The 20,520-nt window shown below is 42.6% G+C and overlaps 1 protein-coding gene and 2 pseudogenes across 1 annotated transcript in view; all 3 read left to right on the forward strand.

Annotated features, from left to right (window-relative positions):
- The window catches only part of MALRD1 (MAM and LDL receptor class A domain containing 1), a 500,931-nt gene that overhangs the window by 114,326 nt on the left and 366,085 nt on the right, over positions 1 to 20,520 (forward strand). The window lies entirely within an intron of this gene.
- Positions 15,110 to 16,014, forward strand: LOC149864963 (uncharacterized; annotated as a pseudogene).
- On the forward strand, positions 16,011 to 16,880 carry LOC149864964 (uncharacterized; annotated as a pseudogene).

Below are 20,520 nucleotides of genomic sequence, written 5' to 3' on the forward strand. Positions count from 1 at the left end.
CTTTGGTAACTATAGCAAAGAAAGGGTTATCAGACATGTCACCCAGATTACAGAGACGTTTCTTTCAGCTGCAAATGTAGGATCTAGACATATAGTACACACCAGAAAAACATGGACTTATTGAAGATATGTTGTCCAGAGCATATGACACAATGGAAAACTCCAGACTCAGACATAGTACCTGTTAATCTAATTAAGAGTGATTCCTGTCTCGGACAAAATGTGGGCACTAATTGCAGAAGCTACTGCTTAGGACACCACACTGCAAAAAGTGATAACAGCTATTAGTGCTGAGTGGCCGGGAAAACCTATATCTAGCCCCTACTCTCAGTTCAAGGAAGAGGTGTCAGTACTGGATGGCATTTTGTTCAAAGGGTCATAACTTGGTGTTCCAGCAGTGCTAAAGAAATCCATGTTAAACAGAATACATGAGGGGCATCTAGGCACTGAAAAATGCAAAAGGAGAGCAAGAGGTGCTCTATATTGACCCAACATGACTAATGACATAGAAGATTTTGTCAAGAATTGTACAACATACCTAAAGTGCAGATCAGCACAAAGAGAAGAGGCCATGATGGAGGAGCCCATATCTCTGTGGTGTCAAGTGGACACTGACTTATTCATACATGCAAGAAAAAATATGTATTAATGCTGAATTATTTTTCTCGTTATCCTAAAATTGCTTGGAAGCACAACAGCAAACCATATCATCACTTGCATCAAATTAATTTTTTTATAGACATGGAATTCCACAAAATGTGAGAACATAAAATGGACCTCAGTTCAACTGTCTTGAGTTTAAAGAGTTGGCAAACAAATATGGATTCCGTCACAACACTTCAAGACTTAAATACCCACAATCCAAAGGTCTGGTGGAAAATGCAGTACAAATAGTGAAGAAATTATTGAGAAAAGCTGCAGATTCACACATGGACGTTTACCTATCACTCTTAAATTACAGGGAAACACTGAAGAAGCATGTATTGTCTCCAGCAGAAATGCTGTTTAGCAGGAAACTCAAAACCAGGCTGTGAAATCTTGTGGATAAAGCTTATCAGAATGAAAAGTAAGATGTGATGAAAACATTAAAAAAATCTGACAAACTCAAAAAGAGCTAATATTAATGCAACAAGAAATTACAGAAGAGATTGAAAATGACAGAAGTAGAGACATATGAGTAAGGAAACCCAACAAGAATTGAACCAATAAGGATTGAGAGTGCAGATAAACTGAGAAGATTACTTAGAGCTAAAAAGTAGGGCTGTGCAAAGCTTTGGGTGGTGATTTGATCTGGAGGAGATTCAGCCCGATTCAGTGGCTGAATCTCTGAATCCAAATTGAAGCAGGAGACCAATTTAGAGGTCTGAATCAATTCAAAGTTCTCCAAATCTTCAGAAAAGTTTCAGAGAGCTTTGATGATTCGGGCAGTCCCTGGTGGCTAACCCTGAGCTGATAAGTAGTAGGGGTGGGGGAGGGGGTTCTGGGAGAGGAGGGAGGGGATCATGGGGGGGACTCCTGCCAGTACCCCTGGTACCCCCACTCCTCCAGCCCCACCAACCCCTGCCTGCTGACCCAGCACCCCCATGGCTGCCCCCGCCCACCCCAGCTCGGTACTTTAAAAAAAATCCCCAGTGCTCACCAGGTGCTGCCAGGTGTGGGGGGGGTGATCCCCAATGCCCCATGCTGCATGGGGAGCTGTGCCATGAGCCCCCCGACACCCCTGCCATGCCCCAGCCCCGGCATGGGTGCCCTGCCTGGGCCAGCTCTGGCCCTTTAAAAAAAACCAAACCCAAGAATAGCTCTGGGACTCCCTGTTCCTGCAGTGGCCTAAGGGCTTTGGGGGGCTCATGCACAGCCTCCCACATCATGCGGGGCAATGGGGGACAGCGAGGATTGCCTCCTGCTCTCAGGGACAGTGAGTGCAGGGGGTTTTATTTATTTATTTATTTTTCATAAAGGGCTGGAGCTGGCCCAGGTGGGACACCCATGTGGGGGCTGGGGGAGTGGGGGGGGTCAGGGGACTCATGAAGAGTCCCCCATGCAGTGGGGGGCAGCGGAGATCACCCCCTGCCCAACAACACCCAGTGAGCTGGGGCTTTTTTTAACAAGTGCTAGGAGCTGAGGCAGGCGGGGCAGCCATTGCCAGGGTGGGGGAGTGGGCGGGGGATGGACCTGCCCTGGCTGATTCAGAGATTCAGCAGCAAGCCAGGATAGTGATTCGAATCACTGAATTGAATCGCTGTCCCCTGAATCGGCAAAATCCAAAGTGAATGCTAGCTGCTTTACACAGGCCTACTAAAAAGCCAGCACAGGCTAATAGAGAGACGTGTTTAAATGTTCTTTAACTATGGGTTGAATTAAAATGCCAATGTTAGGATTGTATGGGGATATGTTATATGTAAAGAGGGAAGATATGTGGATACATTTCAGAGTGTTATATAAATCGTCACATTTGTCTGGGAACGGCAGGAGGAAACTGCAGAACTGTAGGCAGGGTACTGCTCTCTGAATAAACAAGCTATATTCTATAAGCTTAAGTCCTTAATCTTTTTAGAACTACAAACTGAAAACTTGTGGCAACTGAGGGAAGTTCCAGGCAATTGGAAAAGGGCAAATATAATGCTGATGTTTTTAGATACAGAAGAAGGAGGATCCAGAGAACTACAGGCCAGTCAGCCTCACCTCAGTCCCTGGAAAAATCATGAAGCGGGTCCTCAAGGAATCCTTTTCTAAGCACTTGGAGAAGGTGATTAGGAATAGTAAGCATAGATTCACTAAAAACAAGTCATGCCTGACCAACCTGATTGCTGTCTGTGATGAGATAAGTGGCTTTGTGGATGCGGAGAAAGCAGTGAATGTGATATACCCTGACTTTAGCAAGGCTTTTGATGCCATCTCCCACAGCATTCTTGCAAGCAAGTGAGGAAATACGGGTAAGATGAATGGACTGTAAGGTGGATAAAAAGCTGGTTGGATTGTCAGTCTAAAGGGGTAGTAATAAATTGCCCAGTATCTAGCTGGCAGCCAGTATCAAGTGGAGTGCCCCAGGGGTCAGTCCTGGGGCCAGTTTTCTTCAATATCTTCATTAACCATCTGGAAGATAGGCTGTATAACACTCTTAGCATGTTTGTGGATGAGATGAAGCTTGGGGATGTGGTAGATACACTAGAAGGTAGGGAGAGGATTCAGAGTGACCTAGACAAATTGGATTGGCCCAAAAGGAATCTCATGATGTTCAATAGGGATGAGTCCCGTATGTAGGTTGGAAGGCTGTACCACTACAGCCTGAGGACTGATTAGCTAAGCAGCAGCTATGCAGAAAAGAACATGGGGTTTGCAGTGGACAATAAGATAAATATAAGTCAGTAGTGTGCCCTTGTTACCAAGAAGGCTAACAGCATACTGTGCTGCATTGCCAGCAGATCTAGGAGAGTAATTATTCTACTCTGTTCTCCAGTGGTGAGGCCACATCTGGAGTACTGTGTCCAGTTTTGGGCCCCCCCACTACAGAAGAGATGTGGACATGTTTGAGAGAGTCTGTGATGAAAGGCTGAGGGAACTGGGTTTATTTAGTTTGGAGAGGAGAAGTCTGAGAGAGGATTTGATAATAGCCTTTAACTACCTGAAGGGTGGCTTGAAAGAAGACAGAGCTAGACTGTTTTTAGTGGTGGCAGATGACAAAACAAGGAGCAATAGTTTCAAACTGCAGCCAGGGTGGTTTAAGCTGGATACCAGGAAAAACTTTCTCACTAGGAGGGTGGTGAAGCACTGGGACAGGTTACGTAGAGAGGTGGTGGAATCTTCATCCTTGGATGTTTTTAAAGCCCAGCTTGACAAAACCCTCTTTGGAATGATACAGATGGTGAAGGTCCTGCTTTGAGCAGGAGGTTGGACTAGATGACCTCCTGAGGTCCCTTCCAACCCTAATTTTTTATAATTCTATGAAATCAGGTGAAAATGGTAGAAAATTCAATATTTCAGTTGAAATCTACATTTTTCCTAGTGTTTATTTTGATGAAACCACTTTTTCTGAGCAAAAGTTTTGTTGAATTTCTTATAGGCTGCAAATGGAGATGAAAAAAAGTGGATAAATAATGTTCTAAGCCACTTTTCCCTTCCTCTCCCTTTTCTTCTTTTTATCTCCTATATGGATAAATGATTCATATACTTCATTTACCAAATTATAAGCAAGAAATACAAGTTGTGAATTGTAGACAATGAAAAACTATCTGTTAGGCCTGTGCAAAGTGGCTAGTATTCACTTTGGATTTGGATTCAGCTGATTTGAGGGACAGTGATTCAATTCGGTGATTTGAATCACTGTCCCAAATTGATTCAGCCAGATCTCTGAATCAGACTCATGGGCTCGTGCCAGGCAGAAGGAATGGGGGCAATCCCCACTGCGCCCCACTGCCCCACACTGTGGGGGACTCTTCCATGAGCCCCCAGAAGCCCAATGGCTGCTACAGCTTTTTTTTAAAATAGAACTGGGAGCTGGGGCCAGCTGGGGCAGCCATGGGGTGGGGCTGGGAGAGTGGACAAGGGATGGGGCTTGTGGCAGAGCCCCCCATGCAGCATGGGGCAGTGGGGATGGGGGCTGATGAGTGGGGGCTTTTATTTTTTTTACATTTTTTTTTTAAAGAGCTGGGTACTAGGGCCAGGTGGGGCAGTGATGGAGGGGGCTGGGAGAGTGGGTATGGGTTGGAGGCACTCGGGGGGCTGGGGAATCAGGCAGGGGATGGGGCCTAGTGTGGAGGTCCCCCCCATGGTCCCTTGCACCTTCCTCCAGCCCCCCTTTCCCCACCCCCTACCGAGTCCGGGTCCAGCTCCCTGTGGCAGCGAGTGGGGACTGCCTGAATCTCCAAAACTCTCCAAATCTTTTCTGAATTGGTTCAGAGAGCTTTCAGTTGATTCAGACCTGTCCTGATCAGATTTAATTCAGAGAGTTGGCTGCCAAATCAGTCCAAATCTCCTTTCAATTGAATCAGCACCTTAAGCTTTGCACAGCCTTACTATCTGTTTGTATTATTTCTCAGCATGGAAAATATGGGAAGAGAGGAGATGAAGTATGCAAAGAAGAACCCAGTTGATCTCATAGATTGTGTGTTGCTTATATTACATTTTGTCTGAAAGGATCCAGGAGCTGCAAAGATTTCTGGATAACAAGTTTCCTTCTTTTGTCTAAGAGCTCTATAAAGAATAAACTGTTAAGTCTGTGACTGTGTTATTTGGCAGTAGTCCAGTGCAAATACCACACACAGATTTAATGTATTCATGATTATTTCCACTGAAGTTTGTTCTTACACTCATATTTCTCATAAACTGTGATCCAGCTGCAGTAAAAATATGTCTATAGCTTATTTTGTCACTGATCTACCAGCTATAGCTCTTCAGTGTGTTAAGCATATTCTCGATAGAATGGTGATGAGGGAATGGGTGGATAGGCATGGAGTAAAAGCCAGTTAGGAGTAACTAATTTAAATGAAATACATTGGAAGGCTATGAACCATAAACTAACCTTAATAATGAAGTACTAATAGACAAAATATAGTACCAGTCTTGAAAATAGAGCATATCAAATTCAGGTGACTAATTTTTGCATAGTGTGACACCCAAGTTATCTCTGATTTCTAACTTACATGACAGAGTGATTTATAATGGTTGTAGTTGTGTTTATAAAAGTGATATCATTTAATCTTTTAAAATAATAAGATGATGTAATAAAAGCAATGACTGAACAATGGCATATTTTGCACTAAGTAATGATTGGGTTTGAATGAAGAAAATAATTTTTACTAGACATAGTTATCCTTTTAATTGTCTTACTGTGAGTTCATTAGTTGTTAGCTTTGTTAAGAAGTCTTGAAATCTACTAGCATAGAAATGGACAAACCGAATGCTAAATTACCAGTATTTTATTCTTCAATTATTATTTTACAGACCTTCTGATCAAGTAGAATTTATGCTATGGATACTCTGTGTTTATAGGAGTGTTGTAACAGCCATGATGGTCTAGGCAAAATGGAAGCAACAAAATAGCTCAACCTAACTTTCTTCCTCACTCTGTTAAACTTTCTATGCTCCAAAAATAACAACAGGTCTCTTTCTTTTTGGATGGCTTTATTCTTTACTGTAATTGAGTTTATCTATAGTGCTTGTTTTTAAGCTGATCTTTCAGTCATCCTGATGACTTCTCTTTGTTCCACAGATTGATTGTGCACTGCCATTTTAAGTAATCAATTTTATTAACATAATACAGTTAATCAAAGGTAACTAACTGGTTAGCTTAAATGGTACCTGCTTCTTTCTCAGACCTGAGGAAAGTACATTTTGTGCCCAGAAGCTTGGCCAACATGTAACATCTCTCCCAACTATTAATGTTTTCTAATAAAAGACTTCATACAAATTGTGCTTCACATTTATTGTTAGCATATAATATTAAAAATATAGCAGAGGATAAACTAATAGTTAAATTTCAAAACAGAAATGTGTTACTTTATACCTGCCACAGAAATTGCTCTTTGGTATGAGATATCCATCCTAACAAGGCTAGAAATATAACCAAGTGCATTTATCTCCTTATCAGGTCTAAACTAGGTTTAACATCTCTGCGCCAGTCTGGTTTAACATTTTCCTTATAAATCGGTGTTTGAAATGGCAGTTAAGTATTGAACTGTCCATGGTAGCTCACTTATATACTGAAGACTGCCAGTATTTGCTTTTCTCTTCTGTGAAAAATCAATGCATGGCATAGTTTTCACTCTGAAGAGAAGGTAGAATATATATATATTTTTTTTAGAGAAATGTTGCTTGGTTTATTCCTTTAAATTTAGATGTTTTTGACAAAATTAACTAGTTTTTTTTTTTGCACACAGAAGTAAAGGGATCTATCAATATGCTGTTGAGTACTTTAGTCTTCTTCTTTTTTTTTTGGTAATGATATCAAGGATAGAAAGTCAATACCTAAAGTTTATTTGAATAAAATCTAAATCTATTTGGCCATATTTGAAAATTAATGAAATTATAATATGACAGCTATTTTGCTTTTCTCATCTTATTCATGTGTATACCTTGATAAACTAATTTTGTAGGTCCTAAAGAGTAATTCAATAACTTTGATTTATTGCACAATAATCACCTCAGGCCTTTTCTGATGGCTATTAAGAAGCTTTTTCAGATATGCAAATACATTGTTCAAGTAGATTACAAACTGCTACTAATTGGAATTTGCATTATCCAAGTACTAAATAGGATTCTTAATCTAATTATTTTGAATGCTGAAGATGAAGATAGAGTTCTCTTTCCAAATATTTAATTTGTCTCAAGGGATTAAAAACAAAATGTCAACAAAGTACAAACCAAATAATTAAAAAAAAAATATGCCAGAGTATATAAATTTATATGCAAAACTATGGCAGTCTTTTAAAAACAGCTTTAAAATTATTATTTTATTAATTTTAAAAATCACTAGTAAAGATATATAATCAAATAGTTACTAGCAATTCTGCTTTTATTAAACAATTATATTTTACTAGTCTGAAAGTAGTGGAATCAGTTGAAAATTAGAAGGATACATCAGCTATTATTAGTGTATACCAAACAACACTATATATAAAGTCCAGACCTCTTCCGCAAATTATTACTACTTTGTGTCATCATTGCTGTATTATTTTTACTGTCTACCTTTTTATTTTCCCCAAAAAAGGCAAAATATTTAAACTTGGGGTCAAGTAATAATCAGCCTCTGTCAGTCTTTACTTTTATACTTTCAGTATTTTTGTATAATAAGAACATTTTCAGTGCAATTTTTTATTTTACTGTTTTTAATGCCTGTAATCTTCAGAGTCCTCTTCTTGGTTATTTAATTTTCCCATGAGATTTTGTGTGGATTGTGAGGTTTTCCTTCCTCTGTAGCAGGGAGTGGGATCCTTTTCCTTGGATCTGAAAAGTGTATTTTAACAAACTACTTCCTGTATTTGCAGTGGCAGTGACAGTGTCACTGTTTCCTTGCTTTACCTGTGGCAAGTTAGGGTATTCTTGATGTTTGCTGGCATTGGGTTTGAGGGTTGCATGAGATGTTGTCTGTGCAGTTTTGTTTGAAATAGGCTGTACCTACCTAGGATGGTTTAGAAAGGGATACTCCTGCCTTGACCAGAGGGCTGGACTAAATAATCTCCTGACTTGTCTTTCAACCCTGTTTTTCTAAAATTCTGAGGGCAATAGCCATTCAAAATCTTTTATACCACAGTATCTCTTTCCTTTTAAGTCCTACAATCCAGGTGCAGTCAACTTTTACAACTACCAAATTCTGGATGAGAAAACTCTTGTCTAAATTGTGAACACCAATGTTGTTTGGCTGGTAGAGAATATCCCCTTTCTTATGCAGACAGAGTTTTTGCAACCAAAGGACTCCCAATTTCCATCTTATTGACAGAATGAAAAGTTGTAGACTATGGATGTCTTGTGTCCATTTAGAGAGAGAATATTGTTGACGTCTTCACTTGCAAAGCATCTATTTGGAATTTATTATATGGCTTTTCTTTGAAAAATTAAAATATGAAAAACATAGGTTAGTAGCAAAGACATTTTGATAGTAACATATTTCCTTATATAACTTTGGCTGAAAAGGAAGTCATGTTTTGTGATAGGCTCAGCAAAAGTACAATTATATTGTGTGGCTATTAAAATTGGAGCACAATATTACTCCTAATTAATTCTAAGGCATGAATCCCCTGGTGCATTTCCTACACAGTGTTAAATCAAGAATTTGCCTTATTTTTAGCAGCAGAAACAATCTAATGAAAAATGAGATTGACTCTAAAGTCAATTTTCTTCATTTTGAAGCATCAAATTAAAATGAATTGCTTTTCATTTTAGCATGTTTGTTTAGATCTCATTTTTCATCTTGTTGTTTCTGTTATTTAAAAAATAAGATAAGTTATACCTTTGTTACAAAAGTTTTCAGTTAGCCAATTAGCATAGTCTTAAAATGATTTATTGCCAGCCATTCCTTTTCTCAGATAGCTCATCCATAGAATTACCTATAGATTCATGTTAGATATTTGAGTTGTTAGCTTGATTTTTTTGGAATAATAGACAGCTTGAAAATGGTATTTTCTCATTGTTATTGTGATATTGACTGGACGCACCACTATGCCAGGCACTGAACAGACATTATGAAAATGCGAATAAAAGATGACAGATAGCAGGCACATGCAAAATATTTAATGGCGTATCAAGTAATGGAGTTGATTACAATTACTTTAACATCTGCCCACCTTTACCCTCAAAACATTCTCATTGCATTATTGGGGTAGATGGAATAGCTATCGAGTTTCATTTTCCTGTTTAAATGTTGGTGGACAGAATTTTTATAAAGTGTGTCGGTGAAAAATTTTCCCTGATGTACCTGAAGCTCAAAACCATCTTACCCACATAGAATAGAGCTAGCAGAGGTTAGAGCGATGCCAGCTTCCTCACACTCCTATGCCAGTATGTGTCAGTCTTGAACCAGAAAGTCTGTTTTCCCCACCTGTAGATAAGAAACTTGTTCATTTCTTAACCACTCTGTAAACAGAGTGAGTGATCTAGTAACAACCCTGGGTGTGGTTTTGTTATGTTGCTACTTGTACTCTAAGAGCTGCATTGAGATCACCAACTGATTTTGAAAGGGTTATTTAACATGCCAGGTCTGGGGCCACTCAGGGATTGAGGTGCTGACAAGGGTCAAGAGGATCAGGCATTGAGGTTCAAGCCTTCAAGGACAAGTGGGGTCAGGAAGCCTAGATATGAAGCAGAGGACTGAGTCAGAGAGCAAGCCAGGTTGAGACGCCAAGAGATCAAGCAGAGAGAGGGGTTGGAAAGCAAGCCAGAGGGAGCAGCAAAGCAATTGGGGATCAGATTGAGACCTGTTGCCTGGGCAATTCCTGTCCCTGCTCAGGAGCTGGAAACTGGGGGTGGAAGGGGGAGTTGTGAGTGGAGGGTCACCTGACCCTGACCAGCCACTCTGGTGACAGGGAGTGGATGTAGGGCTGGTCCCTGGTGTTGAATGTGGATAGGACAATTAACTAGTTAAACTAATCCTCATGCAAGTGAAATTAAAGGATTTATAGGTGGGCAGGCTTCTCTCATCGGGTTATTGACTTACAGCCTAGCCCCAACACAATGCTATGGCTAATTAATTAGACTGTAAAACCTATGAGGGGTATTAATTAAATGTATTCAACAACCCAATAACATCAGCAAATAACAATAATCCAAAACAATTTTGTACACAACAATACAATCTTAATAACAATACCACAATAATACAAACACAGCAATTATCCCACCCAGGAGGGTGCCAGAGAGCAATGTTCAGCTCTCTCCCACAGCTGTCGGATGCTGTGACTGTACCTCTCACACCGACTCGCAAGCACACTCTGGCTGCTCTTCCACCCACTACAGGGATATTGGCTATTCCATGTGCACAAAGTCAAAACACACTAGCACAGACACCACCACAGACATACAGAGGAGATACTGGCCTCCCAGGCCCTCATTCACTCTGTTACACTCTGCAGGGTTGACACTTACACTCGCATAAACTCTGTCCTCAGAGTCACTTACACCACCGAAGCCTCATTCTAACACTTCTCTACCCAGTGACACCTCTTAAATATCCTCAACTAGCCATCACTCAGGACCAATGTCAATCATCTCCTGAACCAATCAGGGCTGAGACTGCCCTGTCACTCATGGCTTTTGAAACAAACTTAACTTCTAAAGCCTGGCCCATCGTTACCTGGCTCACCTCAGCGGGTGTTTGCCGCACTGTTAGCACCAGCGAATACTGTTCCTAGGCCTCTACTGCACACACTTAATGACCTAAAAGAATAGGTCATTACCTCACTGAAGATAAGAAGTTCACCTATTCCAGGACCTCCCAGTCCCTTCATCCATGGAGCATGTGAAGCATTGCTCCCATTATTTAACTGTTTTGCAAACTATTGACAGACCAGGGGGTGTACAAAATTGTGGTCTACACTGATTGAGATTTCAGGCCAGCCTTGCCCAGTATGGACCATCAGCTATAGGGTGTTATGGTGGTGTGAATGGCTGTGATGGTCAGGCCAAGGACCTTGGTTTGAAGCCAGGGCCTGACAGTGTTGCACAACTGTACAAGAACTGGGTCACTTTCATGTTCACCTAATTTATGGTAAATAGAAATCATTTTGATTATTTGTGATTGTCATGTGCCATGAGTGAAGAAATTGCAAAGCACAATTGTATTTTCAATGTAAGTGTAGTTGGTTCCCTCTGTTTGAGTTGATGACTGGTTTCTGTACATGCGCTGTCAGTTTTCTTTGAAATAGTTCTCAGAACATTTTCCCATCTCTGCAGAACAACATAGGGATCTGCAGTAGCCTCACAAACTTTGGACCTGACACAAAAAGATAAACTGGAAAAAAAGAAGCTTATCCATTCATAGGAAAATAGCATAATGCAACTTCGAATTAAGCTTATCTTGCTATATAGGAATTGGCTTCTTCAAAGATTAGCTTGCAGTTTAGTCTATATATCTATACAGTCCAGTTTTTAAAAAAACAACATAAACATTCTCACAAATTTTTTCCCCTGTGATAAGAAGAGATGAAGGACCTGAAGAATCTGTTTCCATTAAAACCAAAATGCTTTCTCAGAATTTTAAACAAAGAAGTATTTAACTGAACATGGCAACAAATTCTATTTAAAAGCATCTAATGGGAATGTTTATACATTTGTTCCCAAAAACTATATTGAGTGTATTGATGGTAAAGAAGCTCATTCAATCCGTGAAATTTGAAATGAAGTGGGGGTGAGTGAATAGCTTTTAGAAAGCACATTTAAAGCAATATAGTATATTCTAAAGGGAAAAAAATAATGCTCTCTAAAGTATTTTTACAACCTTCAATGATGCTATCTTTGGCAGGGATGATTTAGGAAATAAATAGAAAGGTGAGAGAGGAACTAGGTGAAAGGAAACCGTATTTGAAGCAGAGAGGATATCCTTACTAATGTGAATTCTAAAACCATGTATACACAGCCAGTCTGGTGAGCCCAAGACCGCCAACAAGGGGTACTGAGTCTCCCAGAAAAAATGTGGCTGGCTCCAAAAATAATGTAACTCTCCTTTTTCTAACTCTGTATATTAAGCAGTGTCCTCCATGCATTGTTTGGCATGTAAATGTCTAGGCAGAACTGTGAGAGTGCCTGAGGCAGCCCTTGATCCATCAAAGTCAACAATGTATGCCAATGCTCCTGCTGGGACCAAAACCAGAGGTTCCTGGCTAGAGGGTATTACCCCTCCACTCAGTGTCAAACAATCACCATATTTGGGCTCAGGAAGGAGTTTTACCTGATAGTGTAGTTTGTGTGAGGTTTTGCCTTACTATGTAGTTAGCAGGACATGGCCCTCTACCTGAGATATCTTCAGCATATATTAACAAACTTTTATAGAAGCAGGAAGCTGGCTGCCATGGTTTCCCTGCTTTACCTGTGGCAGGTTAAGGTGTTATGTGTTGTGCTATATCAGAGCTGATGGCAGTTTTATGAAGAGTTTAGATACTGGATTGTATGGGATGGTTAGGATAGGGGTGATTCTGCCTCAGACAGGGGGTTGGATTAGATGACCTTTGGAGGTCCTTACCTCTCTATGATTTCTATGATTCATGATAGCTTTCATAAGCTTCACTGTAAAGAGAATATATATAATCTCCCTCTTCTCTTACATTAAATGACAGCTGCATTTTACTAATACACACACACACACACACACACACACACACACAATTCCAAGATGAAGTTGTCCTCCCCTCTTCTTCCCATTTATCATGGGGGAAAAGCCCCTTGTCATGGAACTGAGTATGAGGTGGCACAGGGACAGGTAGCTGCTGTGGTGGTTCTTCTGGTTCCTACTCTAGTTCTCTCCAGCTCCAGCTGTGATTGGGGTTTAGAGACCCAGCAGCTGCCTGCCCCCCTTCAGTGCTGCCTCTGCACCCCCTCCCTCTGCCCCATCTGCCCACCTGCAGCTTCAGACTCAACCCCAAACCTAGTACCCACCTTGGCTGCTTACCCTTGCTCAGTGCAGACAGGTTTTATACCCACTCCAGCCTGGGGCACAGATCATGTACTTTCACAAGCCGTAGCCCATCCCAGTAGTAGAGCCAGGGCTACTGATGCTGCAGCAGAGGAGGGGGAAATAAATTTAAGGGGAGAGCCCCAATAATTAGATTCTCTACATAGAAAATTATAACAAATTTATACATTGTCCATGTATAGAATCTAATTTTGGGGGGTTATCTTAAATTCAGGGTCATCTTAGATTGAGGTAAATATGGGGACAGGGTGTGTGTGTGTGTGTGTGTGTGTGTGTCTGTGCGTGCGTGTGTGTATTCACACTCAGGGTACACACACACAGAATATATTAAAATAACACACTTGCTACGATCAGTCGTTTCTTTTCCTTTCCCTTACAGAACTTCTTTGTGGTCCTATGCAGGATGAGCTGTTGTTGTCTTGCACAATACCTATGGCTAGGGGAGATGTGTATATATATAAAAACACACACACATATATATGATGACCTTTGGAGTGAACACTGAACTGAACTTCAAACAGCATGCACTGTGCCCAGAGTTGAGCAGTAGTCGAAAAGGCAAATAAATTACTGGTACGGTATTTTGTGTTGCCTATGAGTTACTTTTGCAGGTAGATGGTATCATTACTTGGACTTTTTAAGTGGAACTATGTTTGTCCTGTGAAGAATTAAAATACGTTTGCACTTCAAATGTAGCTAAAAGTAAAATGGCTGAATGAAATGCGTGCAATAGAAAGATATTTGAGCCTCCTGTGTAAACTGAGACCAGACTGGTAGAGCAGTTAAGACAAAGTGAAATTTCACTGCACCTGTTTTATTCCCATTATGTTAATAGCATGCCATGTGTTTACAATTTAACAGTGTTTATATGTGTTGTTCTAATGGGGCTGAGAAATATTTTCAAACTGAAAGTGTTTCCTAATTCTAAGGATAAGCACACATCATTTTAAATTATCTAGGTAGAAAAATTGAAGTTTTAAAAAATCACTTCATATATTCTATTTTTGCATTACATTTTTTGGAGAGTAATCCTAAAAAGGGCATTAAGCAATATTTTAAAATATGTAAATACTTTATAAATACTCATAGAATTGAATCTTAGCATCAACTTACAAAGGCTCTACCTTTTATACTTGACCAAACCTTTTATATTATATGGGCATTAGCTTTTCTTTCTCAAATGCTTTCTACTGTTTTATAACTGAGTGAAAGAGGAGTTCTCATCTGAGTTATGTTTTTTGCTTTCTAGTATTGCTCATGTAGCAAACTGCAGAGCACTTGGGAATTGATCACTGAAAACATGGCTTGAACACTGAGCTTTTAATAGTTATCTTTGAACAGCATGCACTAAGCCCAATGTTGAGCAGTAGTCAAAAAGGCAAATAGAATTTTGGGAATTAAGAAAAGAATTAAAAACACAACAGAAAATGTAATTATGCCACTTGTTTTGTACTCCACTTCAGTTAGAGTGCTGCAAGCACAACGTTTAACACCCAGCTCCTCCCACAAGCTTAGAAAAGGCGCAAAAACAGCATACCCTTCTGACGTTGGGGGGAGGAGAAGAGGGAAGTCTTTAAAAGCCGTGCCAAGTCCGCACCATGGCAGAAGCCATTTTGGGACCAGCAGATCAGTCCCTTCTGCCGCAGTCTGGCCAACTGCGTCAGCGCTTCTCCGCCACCAATTCTCCCAGTGTACCCTTTCCCTGTGCACCGACCGGATTAGCGAACCGAACCGTGATCCGCGAGAGAAAGAGAAAGTTGTTAATTTGTTTTGTAAACAAAACACGTTTAATCAAGCCGCTGTACCTACGCACCTCGTTCATCGGTGCATAAATAAACAAATAAAAATTTCGTGTTACAATTTACAAAACTCGTGCCCTGTTCTGCGATCGGAAGGCTCCATGATCCACAAACAGAGAAAAACCTCTCCCTCCCTTAAAGGCAAAACGAACCTCTTCATTGTGCCTCAGGTCCTGACCCTGCAGGGCACAACATGGCATCACGAACAGGATGCCAGAAGGGAGCAGAGAACATGGAGGGGACGCTGGTGAGCCTCTGCCCCTGGAGGGAGGGCTCACACTCGGTCATTGATTCTGATGAACTCTGGGCTCACATCATGTACCATCAGAGTGGGGGAGTAAGCCAGAAGAATAAAATAACCAGGTCTCTTTCCCTGAAATTGCTGGAGGGAAAAGAGTGGGCAGTAACCTTAAGCCCTGCAGCATTTGGGTGTATTATGCGGTTGCCGGCAGTCATTTACCGACCACAAGAGGCGACTGCAACATTAAGCCTGAGCAAAGTAAAAGTGGCAAGGACCATCAGCCCCACCCTGGCTCAGGAGTTAGCCCGCTGTATTCGGCATGTTAAGGAAGGCGGTGAACCAACCCTGCCTGACAAGTTCAGTTGCTCGGGACTAGAAGAAGGGTCCCAAGGGCACAAGTTACTAACACAGTGCCATGAAAGTTTAGAATCAGACGGCTGCATGGCCAAAAATGATCAGGGCCAAAATAGGATAAGGGGAAGATAATAAATGTGTTGTTCCACAAGGTGTCCATTCTGCTACACAAGAACAATGACTTCACATCCCAATTAAAAACAATAGCGCATACGGCTGTTGAACAAGCTGCAGGGCCAGTGCCTGAAAATGGCGGCGGCAGCGTGACAGAGCCAGCGCTCAAAGATGGAGGCGGCAGTGTGATAGCACCAAAACTTGAACATGGTGGAAAGGGGGTGGAAGAGAAGGGGAAACCACTCCCACTGACGCATGAACCGCCCATGGCACCGACCACACCACCCCCTTACGTCAAGAGGGAGGAGTTACCACCAAAACTGAAAAGAAAAGTGAAAACCTTTACCCAACTCTTTCTCCCAGAGACTCCGAGCCGTCACCACCCATGACTGCTTACCCCGTCACTTTAGTTAAGCAAATGACCGACGGGCAGGGTGTGACCTACACCACCACCACATACCACACCCGCACCCGAGCGGAGATGCAGGAATTACATAAGGAGTCAAGGATTAAATCCAATGAAACATTAATGATTTGGCTGGGTCATCTCATCATAGAATATGGATCGGAGCAACTAGATTTAGATGAGTCCTTCTACCTAACCCATCAAGCTTCATGGAGTGGAGGACACGTTACTGATCTAACAGCCATAATGAGTAGTGTACACTGGAACATTTCACTTCCATCCCTCGTCGCAGGACAAGTCGATCACAAGTCCCATTTATGGCACGAAGGACGTCCACCTGACCCTACTGCTGAACAACTTTTGTTGAGTATCATAGGGACGTCATATTGTACTTGGAATCCCAGAGCGCACCAACTGGGATTAACCGCAGCTCAGCGAAATGGACCATGGCCTCATCAGTTCCTAAGAAATCCAGAAGCCGTACCAACAACCATCGAGGCAGTAGAGGCCTGTGTAGAAGTTTACGGAGCAGACCACGCCATTACCCTCCACCTCCTTTTAGATCCACTAGTCGGCCAACCCGCAGGAAACATCCTAAGCCAACTCCCATGACTCCAGGCACTCTCGAGACCTACACCCACAGCCCAAATGCACCCTGCTGCCACCACGGACACAGGGAATTGGAGTGTAACGATGACCGGTACCCCAGCCCAAGGCAACGATAATGAACGGATAGGGCCTCAGGGGGCACTTCATGAGCGGGCCATCCGGTTCGAGAGAACTGCACGAGAATGGGCCATGTTCGGATTTTTACTTGCGAAATCCAGACTCAGCAAGTCGCAGCTCTGAGCACTCGGGGACACTGGACAAGAGAAACTGGCCAAGACATTAAGATTCCGAGACAAGGCAAAAAATGAGTAGCTGCTGATGGTCGCTCCGGCAGCAATGAAGTTCAACGACCCTATTGTAACATCAACGTACGACACCCAGATAGCCAAAGACAACCAATTACAGTGCGATTCCTATTAGACACCAGAGCTCAAGTTAATGTTATACAGTTGACTGTCCCTCATATACTAACCTCTGGAAAAATCCTCATACAAGGCCTTAACTCAGTCGATCAAGCACGGCGAGTCAAATTCTTTCCAAGCCACTACCCAAAAGGCCTGACAGCAGTACTCGGGACAATCAACTTACTTGGAATCCCGGGAATACGAGCCCTGCAACTGAAAGAACAAGTCCTTCAAGCATTACCCATTCAAGTGTCGCAGATACACATGCCCAGACTTACCCACCTTAGTCGCTGGCGTTACAAATCAATCCCAACAAGGGAAACCTATAGAGCCGCTCTAGAAATACTACTTCAATGCCTCCTAGATGAGGGTAAGATACAACGGATGACAACAAGCACATACCTGTCAGCAGGATGGGGGATACCAAAACCAGGAAACAAAACAGCAGTGCGTCTTGTCATTGATTATAGAGAAGTCAATAAAAGATGCCACACCTTGGCCCAACCCCAGTCCAAAACCCTGTCACAAATCGTCCATGAAATGTCACAAGTACAAACCAAGAATTGGGTAGGCTGTACAATTGACCTAAAGGATATGTTTTTCTTGATCCCCATCAACGACGAAGAAGTCCTCCTCAACATGTGTATTGAGGGAAGCATGTACAAATGGAATGTGTCCCCCCAGGGTTACAGCAACTCTCCAGCTCTAGTGTGTTCTGAAATGAATGCTACTCTTCAACGGTTTATGATGAAGGCAGGAGAGGAAGATCAAGATGTGAAGGTCTGGAACTACGTCGATGACCTTGCTATTATGGGCTTCAATTGAAATAAGGTCAAACAAAAGGCCAACCAATTAGTCACTCATTTACAACAAGCAAGGTGGACAATTAACGACAAGAAGTCAAACCTTGAACCAACAACATGCATTCAGTTCCTGGGTACCACCTTCGAGAAATCGACCCGCCAAGGGACGGCACATGATCTTCCCAACCAGCAAAACTGGAAGACTCACCCACCCCAGACACGCCAGGACTTCCAAACCCTACTAGGCCAACTAGTATGACTTCGCTCCTACATACCCTCTCAGCACTTGCCAGCCTTAGCCAGGATACAAACTCAACTGCGAAATAAACAGCAGAAGAAACACCCTTGGACACCTCGGGACACGAAGAAGCTATCAGACCTACTCACACTAGAAACCCGCCTTGAAGCCTATAATCTGAGCAAACCAATACACATTATAGCAGGATACACCAGCACACATGTTTATGCGACCGCAAAAAACACCGAAGGAGAATTAATCTTTAATACACACAAGACACTCCAGACTTGCCAATTCCACTACAGGATTATAGGGAAAGCACTACTCTCACTTCAAATAGCACAACCCCTACACCAAGAACAATGGTCAGTCACCCTGCCAGGAGGAACACTATTACCACTTCTAGACCCGAGCCGGCCAGACCCTACTTTCGGAGGAGAAGTGTCCATGTGGAGCACTTTAGTACTCGAACACCACTACTGTTGGCACAACTGGAGCCACCATAATTTCCCACCCCCACCAGAAGAAATACCGCAGAGAGTAACCCTTTATGGAATGAGTCAAGCAGCATGGATGGCATCTGACAGTACATCCAAAGATAGAGGAGCCTTTGGACTTTACTGCAGACCCTGCCATAAACTTGATTTATGTCATGCAGAGTCTGGCGACTCTCCACAGCTATGTGAGTTATGAGGATTCGCCCTTATGTTACAACACTGTCTCAACGATCACAATAACACTTAACTTGTTCCAGTTATAGCCATCGACTCCCAATACATTTACCGAATAGTAACAGGAACAGCAGATCCCTCTAAGTACATAGACCTGTGGGAAGACGTTTTTACAACACTTGAAAGATTTAAAAAACTACTACTAATTAAACACACTAAATCCCACCAACCTGAGACAGACCCCATTCACGAAGTCATCGACAAGATGCTCTAAGACCCACTTTGCAGAGACACCATCTACACTACATCCACAACACACTCTGAACCATATATCAGATGGCTACACAAACACTGGGGCCACCTAGGAACCAAGGCCTCATACAATCACTGGCAATACACAAGAGGTAGTCAAGAACATGGTCCATGACGCCTCTGGAGACAAGTGGCAATGGGATGCGAACAATGTGCAAAGAAAAAGCACACCCCCACAAAGCAGAACAAGGTCCTTATGACCCAAAATACTTTGCCCCAGGGAAGGTTTGGCAGGTTGACCTCATGGGACCCCTGCCTGGAGCAAAGGGGGCAACCAAGGGACTTGTTGCTGTCCATCTAGGAACCCAGCAAATTGCAGTACTACCCCTTCATAAGACCCGTGGCAGCGAGATAACTAAAGCCCTCACAAACATTTTTGCATTTTGGCAGACCCCGAAAACAATCCACTCTGATGGAGGACCACTATTAACCAGAAAAACGATATCAACTTTTGCCACATTATACAATATCGCCTGGCACCATCACCTCCCGTACCACCCTCAATCCAATGGAGTCGTAGAACGCGCCATCGGGTTAATAAAAGAACAAATATGAGTCAAAGGGAATGGAACCTACAGAAACTGGACCGAACACCTAAGCAAAGTTGTTCTCAATCTAAATGTTGGAAAGGCCCTGTGGGAACCACGAAACACAGAAACACCTCTCCCGTGGGCTCCAAAATTTCAACCTGGAGAACTTGTCTGGATCGCAGTACCACATCCTACACAAAAATGCTTACGTGTATCTCAAGGAGAAATCATACGAAAAGGAGACCATCCGAACACCTACATAGTCAACATAGAAAACTCTAATAGCTACCGGTTAGCTCACCACAACTGGCTCTCCAGGTGCTCGAAACAGAGTGTTAACTTGTCCTGAACGCAGTTACCATTCTCCCCTTTTCTTATGTTATTTCCAGATTCACCTTCGCCAACATGAGACTACTCTTCAGCCTACTCTCGCTCGCCACCCTGCCGGTGATGAAATGCACAAGCCCGAATCCCACCACTGACAACCCCGCACTGACAACACGGTTCTGCGCCTACTGTTGCTGTGGGCCGACGCTTTGGGAGACAGCGGGACGGGAGAAGGCCTGACTGCATGACTTAAGATACCTTTGTTGGTTATAGACCCTGTCTTGATCCCGTACCTTAAAGTTTTCAATGTTTCAGATTGGTTTTCCCAGGTCTCAAAGGGGTCGGTGACCTCAATGAATATCTCCGCACCTCTAGAGGGCGGAGGTTCTATCTTCAAGGATGTCACCTGGCCCCGCAACTCTACCCTTGCAAACCTCTCCAATACCAGTTTGCCCCCTCGTGGGGATTGTTTTGAGAGGGAAGCCCCACACGCTTGCTCCGCCATCCCCTGGGGAATAAACCCACAAGGCGTCGACTGGTCTTGCCCTGACATGTTGCTCTCCTGGAGCCCCCACTCTATTACCCCACCCTGGTA

Source organism: Crocodylus siamensis, chromosome 5, assembly GCF_052110815.1.
Source record: "Crocodylus siamensis isolate JL-2025a chromosome 5, ASM5211081v1, whole genome shotgun sequence".
NCBI classification, from domain to species: Eukaryota; Metazoa; Chordata; order Crocodylia; family Crocodylidae; genus Crocodylus; species Crocodylus siamensis.